The sequence below is a fragment of the Schistocerca cancellata genome, chromosome 1, assembly GCF_023864275.1.
Source record: "Schistocerca cancellata isolate TAMUIC-IGC-003103 chromosome 1, iqSchCanc2.1, whole genome shotgun sequence".
In the NCBI taxonomy this organism is placed as follows: Eukaryota; Metazoa; Arthropoda; class Insecta; order Orthoptera; family Acrididae; genus Schistocerca; species Schistocerca cancellata.
Genome location: NC_064626.1, coordinates 279,831,143 through 279,847,088, shown reverse-complemented (window position 1 = coordinate 279,847,088; position 15,946 = coordinate 279,831,143).

Here is a 15,946-nt window from a genome sequence, read left to right as displayed (position 1 = left end):
TCGACATAAATGCATAAATATATATATACAAACAGTAACACAATTACAACATATAAAGACACAGAAATGTCATATTTTCAGGTAACAAAATAAGGAAAAAAATTTATAGTACAATAGATGGAAATAGGAGGATATGCATTTCCGGCGTTACAAGTTATACCCCCGTGGTAGATGACTGCCACGCAGCTACTTGTCTAGCGATGTGGGCTCGAGTTGGCTGAGGAAAATGCCCTTGCGGTTCACAAAAGGTCCGTAGATGTGGCGCCTGTACTGCTCTTGCGCGTGCCCTCTGCACTAACCTGCTTCCTGCAGGTCAGGAGAAACTCGGGTGATTTCGGCCTGTGCGTCTGCGGAGCTGGACCGATGACCCGCATTGCGCTGCTACGTTGCGGGTTGGTGGCGTTGCAGGAGACCCTGGTAACAAGGTAGTCGAGTTTTCTGAGATGTGCAAATCTGCACGTAATGGAGCGTGACTGGCCTGCAAATCGACATGTCACGAAAGTGATCTACTTTCAGCTACAATTACACTAAGAAATAGAAATATAGATATCATTAGTGACAGGGTTTGCAATCATGCTCTGAAATGGATGCGTAGACAAAAGTATACACTACAATTATTATTATTAAATACCTTAAAATATAGTACAAGTGTGCTTACACGATACGCTGAAGCGAGCGAGAAGTCTTATCAAGGTGAAGTGACGACAAAAGATACAAAGGGAGTCGAGCCTACTTATTTACAAAAGAAAGCCATAATTCGCATCAGTGTCTGCTGCACAAATGTCTGTCTGTTGCTGCCAAACGGCACGAAATTTACGGGAACCAGAACCGATTTGCCCCATAGAAGAAAGCAACACGCAATTGCTGGTAATGTCACAGAGTAACAAGTACGGAGCTCCACTCTGGCGGCAAGAAACTCGAAGTAGAACCAAGTAATGCTGTATATCTGAGGCTGTCACGGAGTTAGAAACACGCTGGCAAATATGAATGATCCGTGATGCGTGTAATAACAGCAGTTAAGTGTTTCGGTTCCTCTCAGTAATATACGTCTCAGGTGTATCGTCCATGAAGCACGTATAGAGGAAATTATTCTTCTCTTTGACAGAATCCACCACCAGACAATATCTTTGATTATTAGTTGAATGTATGTTCATATTAAGTATGGATCGATTTGTGGATACCATTGAAAGTGTTGTGGCGTAGCAAGACAGCCACACCACTCTGAGGTAGCCGAAAGGCACGCGATGTAATGCAGACGGGCGTGAATTCTGGAACAGGATAACTATTGAATGGTAGCAAGAAAAGTAAGTAGCTTATAATATACTTAACTTTTATTCTCTGATGAATACAGCGTTCTTCTTGAGACATTTATACTATAACTCTCAAAGTAGGTAAGGCTATGGCGCCTTGCTAGGTCGTAGTCATGTGCTTAGCTGAAGGCTATTCTAACTGTCTCTCGGCAAATGAGAGGAAGGCCTCGTACGTCTAGTCGCTAGCAATGTCGTCCGTACAACTGGGCGAGTGCTAGTCCGTCTTTCTAGACCTGCCATGTGGTGGCGCTAGGTCTGCAAGTACTGATGGCGGCGACACGCGGGTCCGACATGTACTAATGGACCGCGGCCGATTTAAGCTACCACCTAGCAAGTGTGGTGTCTGGCGGTGACACCACATTCCTCCCCCGCAAATCGGCGAACGATTGTGTTATAAGGCTTCCGCCCGCCGTGGGGAGGGCCCCATGTTGACGTAGGCGATGAGGTGGGGAGCCTAACAACAGGCGAGGCTGTGCCATCCGCACCCTGCCATTCGGTCCGAGGGGAGCTAGGAAACGCCTGGAAACCTACTCCAGGGTGCACGTCAACATGCGGCGTATGCGCCCGTAAAGAGACATGAGGGGCCGAAGGGTCGACCTCCATTGCGTCGGGGTATCCGACGCGCGATGAGGCCATGTGGTCCGGAGCGGGTAAGAGGTCCATGGCGGATGACAGCTGGTCACGGGAAGCGATCGGCGGCGCGTGACCCAGGGAGGCGGATGGCGGCTGCAGCGAAGCAGCCTCTGCGGGCTGCGCCGGCGGCGGCTGCGGCGGCGACGGCGGCTGCGCGACGCCATGAGGCAAAATGGAAGGCATCGTCGGTAACACCTGGGGATGAGGCGAGCCAGTAGATGGGTCCCCAGGGCGCTGACCGGACGGCTCCGTCGCTGAAAGCAGACGGGGAGCGGCAGAACCCAGGCGACGACAGAGGCGCAGCTGATTGAGATGCCGACGCACCTCACCAGAGGCCCCCAAAACCAAATACATCGCGCGGCCGAGGCAGCGAAGAATGCGCCCTGCGAGCCAACGCCGTGAACCGCGATAGTTACGATAGAAGACAGCGTCGCCAGGAGCAAAAGCAGGAGTCTGCCGCTGCACAGGAACCTGATGCGGCGGATGCAGCAAAGACATCAAGGTTCGATGAGGACGACCGTGAAGCAACTCAGCCGGCGAGCGACCATCGCGGGGCTGAGAGCGATACGACGACAAAAAGAGCAACAACGCGTCCTCCCGAGAATGCGACTCTTTTAACTTCAACATCTGTGACTTAAAAGTCCGGACCAAACGTTCAGCGGCACCGTTTGACTGAGGCGAAAACGGCGCGGATGTCAGATGTTGAATACCATTGGCCTGGCAGAATGACTGAAATTCTGCGGACATGAATTGTGGACCATTGTCGGAAACAATAGTCTGTGGAAGACCTTCAATGCAAAAGATAGCAGACAACGCTTGGATGGTGGCAGATGACGTCGTGGAAGACATCCGGACAACAAAAGGAAAATTACTGAAGGAATCGACAACAACCAACCATCGAGCATTCCAGAATGGACCAGCAAAATCTATGTGTAAGCGTTGCCAAGGGGAAGTGGCTTTTGGCCATGCAAAGAATTTCCGCGTTGGTGCGGACTGTTGTTCAGCACACGCCATGCAAGAGGAGCACATATTCGTAATCGCAGCATCGATTCCGAACCAAGTACAGTGCTGACGAGCAAGTTGTTTCGTACGCACTATACCCCAATGTCCTTGGTGGAGAAGCTTTAAGACAGATGACTGTAACGAACGTGGGACCACGACCCTAGACTGATCATTATCAGAACGCAACAACAAAACACCACGTCGTACAAAAAGTCTCTCCTTGTGAGCAAAAAATCGGCGAACCATCGGATCCTCGATCCGCGACTTCGACAAGGGCCATTGCGTAGTAACAAAACGCAAAACGGTAGCAAGGACTGGGTCAGCAGCTGTGGCTGTAGCTACACGACGAAAATCAATCGGAAACGATTCGACCACGTCATCGGTTTCCGCATCAATGAACATGCAAGCAAGTTCGGAAGAATCGAATGCTTTATCCTCGGCAACAGGCAAACGGGACAACGCATCTGCGTTTCCGTGCTTAGCAGTGGACCGGTACAAGATATCGTAGCGGTACTGCGAGAGGAAAAGAGACCAGCGAATGAATTTCTGCGCTGTACGTGGAGGCACAGGCTTGTTCGGATGAAAAAGCGATGTCAAAGGTTGGTGGTCTGTAATGATGGTAAAGTGACGACCATACAAGAAATCGTGAAACTTCGTAACACCAAACACGAGAGCCAAAGCTTCTTTCTCTATCTGGGAATAATTTCTTTGCGCTGACGAGAGCAATTTGGACGCAAAGGCAATAGGGCGATCATGCGAACCATCTTTGTGCGCAAGCACAGCACCGATCCCGAAATCCGATGCATCTACCATCAACAAAAGGGGTTTCTGGGGATCGAATGGCGTAAGGCAAGTAGTTCAAAGCAACGCAGATTTCAATTGGCGAAAGGCGCGTTCGCATTCCGTCGACCAGACGAACGGAACACCTTTACGGCGTAAGCGATGAAGCGGAGCTGAAATGGAAGAGGCATTGCGCAGAAAGCGATGATAATAATTAATTTTTCCCAACACACTCTGTAGCTGCTTCACATTCCGCGGCGAAGGTAACTCCTGTATGGCACGGAGGTGCTCGGGACTCGGATGTATGCCTTGGGCATTAATTACATGTCCCAGATATGGCAAGTCACGAGCAAAAAACACACATTTGTCCTTCCTCAAGCGAAGACCATTCTGTCGCAAGACCTGAAATAACGTACGGAGATTTTGTAAATGTTCTGCTTCTGTCTTTCCTGATATCACTATATCGTCCAGATAGTTTGCTGCAGTAGGGACCGACGCACAAATAGTTTGCAAATATTGCTGAAACAATGCAGGGGCGGATGCACACCCGAATGGCAGTCTTTTGAATCTGTACAATCCAAGATGCGTGTTAACCACCAATACGCGCTGGGATTCTTCGTCCACCGGTATTTGCAAGTACGCATCTGCTAGGTCCAACTTTGAAAAATATTTTCCCGGGCACAGTTTGTCAAAAAGATCTTCCGGGCGGGGCAAAGGAAAAGTAGCAGTCACTAGTTGTGGATTCACTGTTGCTTTGAAGTCCACGCAAAGTCTCAATTTGCCGGAAGGTTTTTGCAAAATCACTAAGGGTGAGGCCCAGAGAGAAGCCTGCACACGTTCAATGACACCTTGCGATTCTAAATCTTTTAATGTTCTTGCGACCTCATCACGCAATGCGTGGGGAACATTGCGCGCTCTGAAAAATTTCGGTTGCGCGTTGACTTTTAGTTCCAAATGTGCTTCATAGTTCTTAGCGCAACCAAGGCCCGGTGCAAAAATGTCTGCAAATTCCTCACATAGACTAGAAACACTGGCTGAAGGCACAGTCTGGTTCACGGATAGGACCTGATTTACAATAGACAAGTTAAACAATTGAAATAAATCTAAACCAAACAAGTTCACTGCAGCAGAAGAACGAAGAACGTAAAACGACACAAGTTTTGTTTGTCCCTTATATGTTGCAAGAAGGCTGCACTGTCCTAACACATGGATATGCTGTCCTGAATAACTAGTGAGCTGAACTTTTGCGGCACGCAACGGCGGTGCGCCCAGTTGTTTGTACGTGGCGTGATTGAGCAATGAAACTGCAGCTCCGGTATCGAGCTGGAATGGTATCACTTGTCCGGCAAAGTCCAAATCTACAAAAAGTTTATTGTCCTGCTGACGACAAGAGCGACTGTTTTGTGCAACGTGAACAGACACTGGTACAGAATCACTTGCGACGTGACGGGATTGCCGTCGACGTCGACGCACACTTTTTGTGGGACGAACACAGTCACTGTTAGAAAGAGTAACACTGGGCGGAGTGGCATTAACTACGTGAATGTCCATGGGCGAAGGTTCCCGAGCCTGAGTGTTCGTGGTTCGATTCCGGCGCGAAGCAAAGGGCCTGGAACGGTTGTGATTGTCTGATCTGAGCTTTTTCTGGCAAACACTTTGAACATGTCCTTTCTTGTTACAGAAAAAGCAAATAGCTTGGCGTGACGGGCAATGTTCACGCGAATGTCTAGTTGCACACCGCGGGCATGATTTCACTGCATTTGCGGGCTGGCGAGGCACACCTGGTTTAGAGCGCGGCGTCAGCTGCGTCGAAGTGCGCGAGGGCCGGTTACCGGGCCGCGCAGCGCGTCCAGCGGGCCGGTTAATGTTACACACTGCTGGCGAAGCTTCAAAAGATTCCTGAGCACAGTCAAGTGTGTCTTGCCTATCCAATATGTCTATCACTTGTTGAAGAGAGGGATTGACCAGTTTTAAAATCTGTTCCCTTATGCGAACATCAGAAACGTTCTGTGCTATTGCATCACGCACCATTGTATCTGAATAAGGAAGGCCACAGTCACACTGAAATTCACAATTCCTAGTAAGGCCTTGCAAAGTTGCAACCCACTCCCTATTAGTTTGACCGGCCGTACGTTTCGTACGAAAGAACGTATACCGTTTTGCAACCACATTAACTGTTTCTTTGAAATAGGCATCTAAAGCCGACACAATTTCTTCGTAGGACAGAGTAGCTACGTCGCGTCGGGGAAACAATTTCACTATCACACGGTACGTTTGCACGCCGACACAAGACAATAAGTGAGGCTGCCGCTCGTTACCTTGAATTCTGTAGGCTGCCAGATGAAAATCCAGCTGTCGGGAATATTCCGCCCAAGATTCTTGAGTGGAATCGAACTGGCGAAACGGCGGTGCAACTGCATGTTGTGGCTGCGGGAGCGATGGAGCGGCGGCTGCCGCATCGGTTTGAATGGCACGTTGACCCTGGACGAGCTGTCCCAGGGCATCCAATAACGCCTGCGTCTGCTGATTCTGCAAGCGATAAAATTCGGACAGTACATCTGGAGATTGTGGCGAAGCCATGACACAAGCAAATCAAATCAGAGCAAAACAAGTAGGGAGAACACGTTGACTCGTCGCCAAACTGTTGTGGCGTAGCAAGACAGCCACACCACTCTGAGGTAGCCGAAAGGCACGCGATGTAATGCAGACGGGCGTGAATTCTGGAACAGGATAACTATTGAATGGTAGCAAGAAAAGTAAGTAGCTTATAATATACTTAACTTTTATTCTCTGATGAATACAGCGTTCTTCTTGAGACATTTATACTATAACTCTCAAAGTAGGTAAGGCTATGGCGCCTTGCTAGGTCGTAGTCATGTGCTTAGCTGAAGGCTATTCTAACTGTCTCTCGGCAAATGAGAGGAAGGCCTCGTACGTCTAGTCGCTAGCAATGTCGTCCGTACAACTGGGCGAGTGCTAGTCCGTCTTTCTAGACCTGCCATGTGGTGGCGCTAGGTCTGCAGGTACTGATGGCGGCGACACGCGGGTCCGACATGTACTAATGGACCGCGGCCGATTTAAGCTACCACCTAGCAAGTGTGGTGTCTGGCGGTGACACCACAGAAAGGCTACTGGCACCCAGTACTTCTTGAGCACAAAATTTCGAACTGCTCATGAATACACGTGGTTATTGATCTCTTGAAAAGAAACATGTTTCCCTATGAAAGAGTCCAGAAACTTTTACTGTCACTGCAACTTACTACTACCAAATTCTTTACCTAGTTTATGTATGTCGACCTACAAGTATATTGCACCAAGGATATCGCGTTTTCCCATTCCCAAAATTGTCCATCACTAATCACCTCATCCAATCACTACAGCTATAAAAAATCATATAGTTGTGTAGATTATCCCTGTAAGTGAAAAGTGCACATTAATATTGTTGTTACTAAGCTTCCATTTCTGGCACTGCATTAATGAAAACACAATATGGGGAGATGCGCCATTTTAATAAGATCTAAGTATCTGAAGAAGATCTTTGACGTGAGTCAGCAGTAGAACATGCTGTACGTACTTGGTGCGATTTGCGTGGATCTTCAGTCAACAATTTCAAGTGAAAGTAGCGTTTTGTAGGTCTGCATATTGTAGCTCAATCTCCGGACGCACAAAACTGCTCTCGAATACTTCTCTTAAGATACATGGTCATTACCCACTCTTGTAAATACAAACGTATGTTGTAGCATTCTGCGCCTGGGGAAGACGTAGCGAAGATGCGAATCTAGTGGTTGCTAGTTAGCTAAGTTTTGCTTCAGAGTTATAGTGAGTTGCGTTTCAACAATTAGAGGGTCAGTGGTGGTACTTTTAATGTGACCATAAAGCAGTTAATTGTTCAACGTTATGCACTGATAATTATCGAGAGATAATGATTACTACTTCGTTGCTCTTCATCACTGCGCAGGCAGCAGCCTCTTTAAATTCATTATCTGGTACAGTTATTTCGGTTTGATATATTCTTAATACAAGCATCCGAATGTTTCATAAATGTATATTTGCACACATACCGATACAATCTCTCTTTTCGTAAGAATTTCTTCCTAATAGGCATTTGATCGTTGGTATGAATTATCACCCGTGACTCTGTTCTCTAAGAAACTAAACCTATATTTTTGTATGTATTACAGCGCCAGCATGATGTAAATTACACAGCGTGCATTCATTGATATTTAATTCGTATATGAACGCTCCACATCAGAGATTTGTGATTGTCAGTTGTTAATAATTCACACCGGTCGAGCCCTGGCCTCAATTTTATCTGTAATTTATATGTGCAGGCGAATGATATTGACAAGTTTTTCGTCAAATATGTAGCAGGTAAAAATTAACTGTCTGAACGAAAGTCGTGTTGACGTTAAAGTTACATATGTGCGAGATTTCAGGTATCCTCTGTTGCAATTATTTTCCGAGTTAGTTCCCATGTTCACTTAATGAACTTGCGTCAGCCAACATGTCTTTGCTCGCATATCAGACACAATGATTCACAGTTTTTTGCCATACTCCTACCATTTTTCCTATAAATCAATGATCTCCTTTTTTGGAATCATTCTCGAATACGGCATGAATAAATTGCAGTAGTCGAGCATCGCTGTGCAATTACGCGTGTTCACGTTACGATTTCAGTCATGTTGCTTAACTAAGCTAATGCTTATTGCCAAGCCCCAAGATTATTTAACAGTGTAAAATGAAGTCGAATTCTATATGAGTACGCTATGATCTTGAAGAAAGAAAGGACAAATCACTCTACGCTTAACCAAATTAACAGACGATGATTTACTTACGTATTATTTTACATCCAAAAATTTTTCGATATTATATTTGTATCAGGATGCATGCTTCCAGTTTTGTTGTTATGTAATTATTATACCAACATTCTTCTTTAATGAATTTTCTGATTTCATGTACTTGTCGTCTACCATTCATTGTTTTCACGAAAAAACTAATTACAGGCATGGGAGATACACATAATTTTTACAACTTATAGTGGTCGTACTACAAAGTTTCCTGCCACGATATCATGTGTGACTCATCGGAGTAAAGAAGAGAGCATGAAATGTGGTAACATTTTACTGATGTATTACTCATCGGAAACTTTAATGTGCAGAAGTCAGGTTGAGCCCCAGTATCCACCAAAGAATCAAATATGTATGTCAGCGATAAATTAAGTACTGCTGGTGCATTATAATTTCTACGGAAGTTGGGCTATTTTGTTCACCGAATATATCGATAGTCAGGTGCTGAAGCACTGTGACTGAGGATCGTGTTTGTATTCAACGTGATGCGACAAATAATTACGCAGCACATAGAATAGTATATATCCGACTTGATGAAGTAAATTTAGAAGTTCTGTGATTCGTTAGCAGTTCAAAACAAGGAACAGAAGTCCATCCTAAAATTAAAGAAATGCCTTCTTTGACCACTTTAAGTTCTTCGAGAACAACAATCACTGCTTGGGAATATCTTCTGGAAAATATCTTGCAAACGAAACAGACTGTCTTCTTAGACATCAACAGTAGGCAGAAAATTAATATCGCGTCTCACGAGTAGCACAAGGAGCTCCAGCATCAGAAGCTGCGACCGGAGCAGCAGGTCGCGGTGCGCGGTGATTCCGGGAGGCAAGGGTGACGTCGAGTCCCGGCGGCAGTGGCGTGGTGGCAATCTTCTAATTCTGCTGGCAGAGACGGAAACTGCCTGCTGCTCACCGGGCGAGGACAGTTATACCCCCGTGGTAGATGACTACCAGGCAACTACTGGTCTAGCGATGTGGGCTCGGGTTGGCTGAGGAAAATGCCCTTGCGATTCAGCAAAAGGTCCGTAGATGTGGCGCCTGTACTGCTCTTGCGCGTGCCCTCTGCACTAACCTGCTTCCTGCAGGTCAGGAGAAACTCGGGTGTTTTCGGCCTGTGCGTCTGCGGAGCTGGACCGATGACCCGCATTGCGCTGCTACGTTGCGGGTTGGCGGCGTTGCAGGAGACCCCGGTAACAAGGTAGTCGAGTTTTCTGAGATATGCAAATCTGCACGTAATAGAGCGTGACTGGCCTGCAAACCGACATGTCGAAAGTGATCTACTTTCAGCTACAATTACACTAAGAAATAGAAATATAGATATCATTAGTGACAGGGTTAGCAATCATGCTCTGAAATGGATGCGTAGACAAAAGTATACACTATAATAATTATTATTATTATTAAATTCCTTAAAATATAGTACTAGTGTGATTACACGGTACGCTGAAGCGAGCGAGAAGTCTCATCAATGTGAAGTGATGACAAAAGATACAAAGGGAATCGAGCATACTTATTTACAAAAGAAAGCCATAATTCTCATCAGTGACTGCTGCACAAATATATAGCCCACAATCCAAGGGCTGGATTTCCTAAATAAGAATCACGAAAAAACTCATCTTTTACAGCATACTATGGAATCAGAGGGACATCATTCTGGCTTGGAACGACGGCTGCAACTAATAAATTTGTGCAAGGCTCGCCGATTATGAAGATGAAACCGATTAAATTGCACACACACTCATTAAAGATCATTTCACATGAAAAGGTGCCATGAGATAGGGGCAACTTTCTCTGGTACATTGTGGATAGTAACTTACCAAAGATATGTAGTGTGCCAGATGGGCACATGCAGGAAATTTAGGCTGATTACATGGCTTGAGTGATGTGTGGATAACTTTGACTCTCACCGAAGCACATCTGCCTAAAAAACCGTAGAGTATTCCTTAATACTTACAACTAGTAAAGGAGGAATCCATCACTCAACGGTTCAAGGGTGGCGTTATTGAGGAGAGCAGCAGGACATGGGGATACCTGCTGTCATTGTGGCCAAAAAATTAATCACATGCAGTGAAGAAGTACAGGTTCTGTTTCAGTTATTGATATCTGAATACAAAAATGGTGATGGATATAGATCCTGTACGAAATAAAACTATAACATGCTACTAACTGTGCCAGTGTCAATGTTTCTCTACCATGGTTTTGAAGAGTGAGTATCACCAACATTGTAAGTGGTTCCAGAAGAAAACCCAATGACCACATTCAGTATTCCTTGAAGTTATTACCTGTCCCACCTGGTGCGGTCTCGGTTTAGGAATTGTCAACCACATTCCACAAGGTATTAGACTTTGAGCCAAGAGGATTAAAACCTCATTGGTGTTTGATCAGTTTAGGCAGTTTTACTTTTCCAAACATCTAGCGGAGAAAGCAGAACGCCTGGAGGATTCATAAGTTGCATTTGGCATAGTTAATGCTAAGTATTGAAAAGTTGAGAAATTCTAGGGCACTCTCACTTCTGATTCGGTGTGTGGGCGCTTAATGCTCTTAGGTAAGATGATCTTTATTACGATCTGACTCCACACATCATGATGAGATGGTTGGCAGTAGTTAATGCTCTTGCTTGTGGGCTGTAGTGAAAAATAGCCATAAGTTTTACCTGCGTTCAAAGGAATAGGGTGCGGATTTAAGCGACTGCAGTAAAAGCGTTCGGCGACTGAGGTCCGACGGGAGCGTTTTTTCCGTAGAATCTATGTGAAAAGATTTCCGGACTGTCAAGTTCCACGGTCTTATTGTGCCGACACGTTGAATGGCGCTGGTTGGTCGGGGGCCACATCCAGGTAGGTTGACTAGCACTGAGGAGATGGCGCTGCAATGGGCAAACTATTGAAGACGAGCAATAAAGTAGAGGATGGGCCCTTGTTAGGCAGGAAGCCGATGAGACAACTGTGAGCTTTCTGGGAATTTTCCTTGGGACAGGTCGTTGGCGCCCAGACGTCAAGGCTCTGTCACAAAACATATTTGTGAAGGCATGAGGATTCTAGTGAGTTTATGGCTGTTCATTGGAAAGTTGGAAATAGACGGAACAGGCGAGTTAACAATCCGTTTATGGAGGGCCGTGGTTCCTTCCTGGTCATGTTAGCAAAAGACACGGCGTAAACGCTTGAGAAAGAGCCGGCAAAGCTGAATCTTTTTTGTCTTTTCTCCCAACTAAATTTAAAGTACCTGATTGGTAAAATCTGTGTATGCAGAGCAAGGGACAGAGTCCCATCTTCGAATTCAGCGCTCCAGCTCATGAGTGGCTTGTGGTAAAGTCGGAGTAGTCTAAGACGCAAATGTGCTTTGCGACCGAGCTGGGGAGGAAAGTGGAGAGAGGGAGTTATTCACTCTTGTACTGGCACTTCACTAGTAAAGAACTGCAGATCTCTACCTAATTGGTGAGACTTATGACCGTTGCTAATGAGCCACTTAGGGCCGGTGCCAGTCACCTTCTGAACCATCAGAGGTACTGCTTGTAGCATCACATACACAACAAGTGATGCGTGGGTGTATTTATTTATCCTGAGTCGGCCGTCCATACAATAGACATATTGTGTCACACATAGTCATGGCACGGAGTCAAATTGGTTTGGCTGACGAGCAAACGGTTCCACCTGCACACTGGACTCCATCGGGGTTTTAGAGGCTCATAGGGAAGTACCTGCATTCTGAATTAGCCGAACGGGAGACCGTGTACTTGCATATTAGGTTGTGAGTACCATTAATAACAGATTGCTGCCATCCATGACTTCAGTCGCCGAACGCATCTTGATGTGCCGTCCTGACTAGCAGAAGGGTACAGTATTCACTGCTACTGTATAGGGCTCCAATATTTGCTTCTCAGCACTCTGTACTTTCGAACCATATTTTTCCTTTACGAATAGTAGAGTATTCATGCTTGATGGTGGCGTAGTTTTGTGCCATACGCCGGATTCACATGTATGAAGTCAGATAAAGTGATTAGTGTTTTGGTTAGTGTCATGTGTCATCCCCAGCTGATCACTTTGTCCACCATAGTCCCCATATTAGTGAAAGCGTTTGTCAAATGAAATGGATTGTGTGATGTTTCTTTATCCATTTTTGTCATTTGATATTAATAATGAACATAGCTGTTGTCACTTAGATCACAACTACTACCTGTGTACTGATTAACGTTACTTTTTCCACATTTATTAAAGTCTTGATTATAGAAGAAAGTAGCAAGCTAGCAAAATGTCACTTTGCACCCACAGAGGCAAACTATGCACTCACATCGTTAGCCAAAAGGGCATGGATACTGACCGAAGGTTGATATGTGTAGCTGCTTACCAGCAGAAACTGTGAAACAGTCCCAGCTTTAATGTTGAACAAGAAGAAAACTGTTTTTGTTCAGCTAAATTTCCAAGTAGCTTTTGGTTTATTGGGCCATCTCCAAGAAACAAGCGAGCACTCATCACATGAACTGAGATCTTTACTTTCTCCACGCCACATAATTCCAAAGAGCATGACTGCACAGGATTCTTGTTATATGGAGGTGGTTTTATGGTAGGAATATGCTGTCAGTTCTCGAAGTGGTTATACCTAAAGCTGTAATAATAGTGTGTCAAGGAAAAAGTTTGCGAAGATGTGACGCGCATGATTTGTTAAACGGCGAGTGCTGAGAGAACGGTGGAGGTGGACAGGCGGAGAAAGCTGCAGTTCCAACTACTGCCTGTCCCATAATCATCTGTGGCTCTGGGGACGACTCGGAGTTCTTCTCATCGAGCAGAAGTAGCAGCAACAACTGCAGCATCGTCGTCGGCTACATTGCCGGCCGCTGAGGCCGAGCGGTTCTATGCCCTTCAGTCCATAACTGCGCTGCTGCTACGGTCGCAGGTTCGAATCCTGCCTCGGACATGGATGTGTGTGATGTCCTTAGGTTAGTTATGTTTAAGTAGTTCTAAGTCTAAGGGACTGCTGACCTCAGATGTTAAGTCCCATAGTCCTTAGAGCCATTTCAACCATTTGAACCGTCGGCTACATTCTTATGCGTTCACACAGCTACAACATCGTAAAGCTCTTGACTGACAAACATAGTAACGTAGAGGCTCTTCCCAGCAACATTTCTTTCACCAAGTATGAATAATATGAATAATAACTTGCAATAATTAAAACTTGTAGGATGCCTGTGTTGTCGTTGTCCTCAGACATAATTACCAAGCAGGATTCCTTTGCTTCCATGAAATCAGCGAGTGTCGTAATAACAAGAAAATGTATTAAATATTTACTGCCAGATTGTTGTACTGGTACTGACTAGTTTGAGTCTAAATTTTCTGCCTCAGTAACTGTTCATTCTTGTATTGCATAACAGAGACTACTTATAGAAAAGTAAAATTTCACTGGGAAAAGTAATAACTAAAGATACAGCACAAGTTCAAGAGTTTCATTTATTCTGTATTTAGCTTCACGGGTGATTTCTGATGACTTGGTATGTATTTTGTTGTGGTTATTTTAAAAGTAAAATCAGTTACTCATTTGCTTAAAGTAAATGTGGATCAGTCTTTCAATAATCTTGCCTTTGTCTAAATTTAGCATTACGTTACACTGAGGTTACTGAAACTTATTTTTGTTTGTTTTACATAACAAAGTTCAAGTTAAGGCAGTCATTTATTTAACCATTAATTTCATTTAACGTTACTTCCAAAATTTTGTGTTTTAGAATAAGTAACTGCAAGCTCCGTGCTTTCTTATTCATTTATTCTCTCGTGAACTGTTGTGATGTGGGATAGCGTGACAACCCACAGTTGCCACGCCAGTGATTATTAGCTTCAATTTCTTTGCTATTAACTTCCTTAAGATTCGGGAGATTCGTTGCCCTAGCGGGCAGGCGACCTTTTATTTATGCCTTTTCTTTTCAGCTAGTCAGTGCTTTCTTTGTGTTATCAGTGATATTGTAGTAAATAGGTCGTACCCTTTTTAGCCCACTGTGCCATTCATAAGCGCCTGCTCTATACTCCACCCATTTCAACATAATTATCTAAATTTAGCTTAAATTTAGAATAGATTCTCCCTTCACGAGAGTCTGTTGCACAATTTCCTCCAACTAACCAGAGTTATTTTCCTTCGGTAACGACAGCCTTATTCACTGTAAAATTTCGTTAGCCATGTGCGATCAAGGTCCGTTACATCGCAATCCAATATGCCGATTAGGAAGGTGGGGGTTACCAAGCCATGGTCTTGTTGTGCAGTTGTTGTGGATTTTAGGGTTATGTTGCATTGTTCTCAAGTTTTACGGTTGCTAGTTTATAAGTGAATGGGCGTATGCTACAGTAATATGATGTGTGATGCAGTGACTAACGTTGTATGAGCAGCCTTTGGAGAAGGGAGGGAGAATGTCACAAACTGCTTCCCCCAGGTGACATTACCACTGAGAACGTACTTTGTGGTTCAGACTGGCACGTAGAAAAGGGAAATGCAATTATTTATGGGTAAATCGGAAGTGGTAGGACGCTAGACGGATTTTTGATGCAATAGTTATACTTTCAAAGTATGGACATGCTTTGAGTTTACTTCGTGGCTATTCCAGAGATGACGATAATGAAGTCTTATAAACAGGATCAGCCTAAGGGAAACACAAGGTGGGAAATCAGGAATAATGAAATATCAGTGTGGGGTACAACTCGTGATGCAGTGGGTTCGACATTTCGTATTCCAGCTCCATTTGTTGAACAACCATAATGAATCTGAGACCACCATGGTTGAATTGGCCAGAAACACCATTAAACATTTTGCCAACCCAGAAAGTGACCTATTTAAATCACATCCTAAAATCAGACCTCCTTCATTAACTGGATGAGTTTTACTTCAGAGATGGGTCGGTTTACCGCTGAGCAAATTTTCCAGAATGTATGGCAGTATCGTGAAAAGCAGCACAATGCCATTATGACAATGAGTCTTTCGGTCACTGCCATTGTTGTGTTTGAGTAACCTGCTTCTACGTCACGTGGAAAACTGCTCAACCCTCTGAACTCCGAGTACTTCAGCTACCACTGGATTGTGGTACCTGTAGCAAGTAATGGTTAGATGCATAAGTATTAGATAAAAAACTTTCTTGGAAACAAGGAGGAATACTAAGAATGAGAATGAACTGTGTAAGACTGGTTACTGTTAAGTGACTGCTGAGGAAATTATCGAGGATGGAGAGTTTGGTGATGTTATTCTACTAGGCTGTAAGTTATGTTACTGTAAGGAAGAAAAGGAATGGAAGTGCTTTAACGTAGGAAATAGTGTTTAGAATAATACAGCCAACGGAAGTCGTTTAAGGGAAACTAATTGTGTTGCATATAATTGCCAGCTTGTATGAAAGAATATGTATTGAGACCTTGGA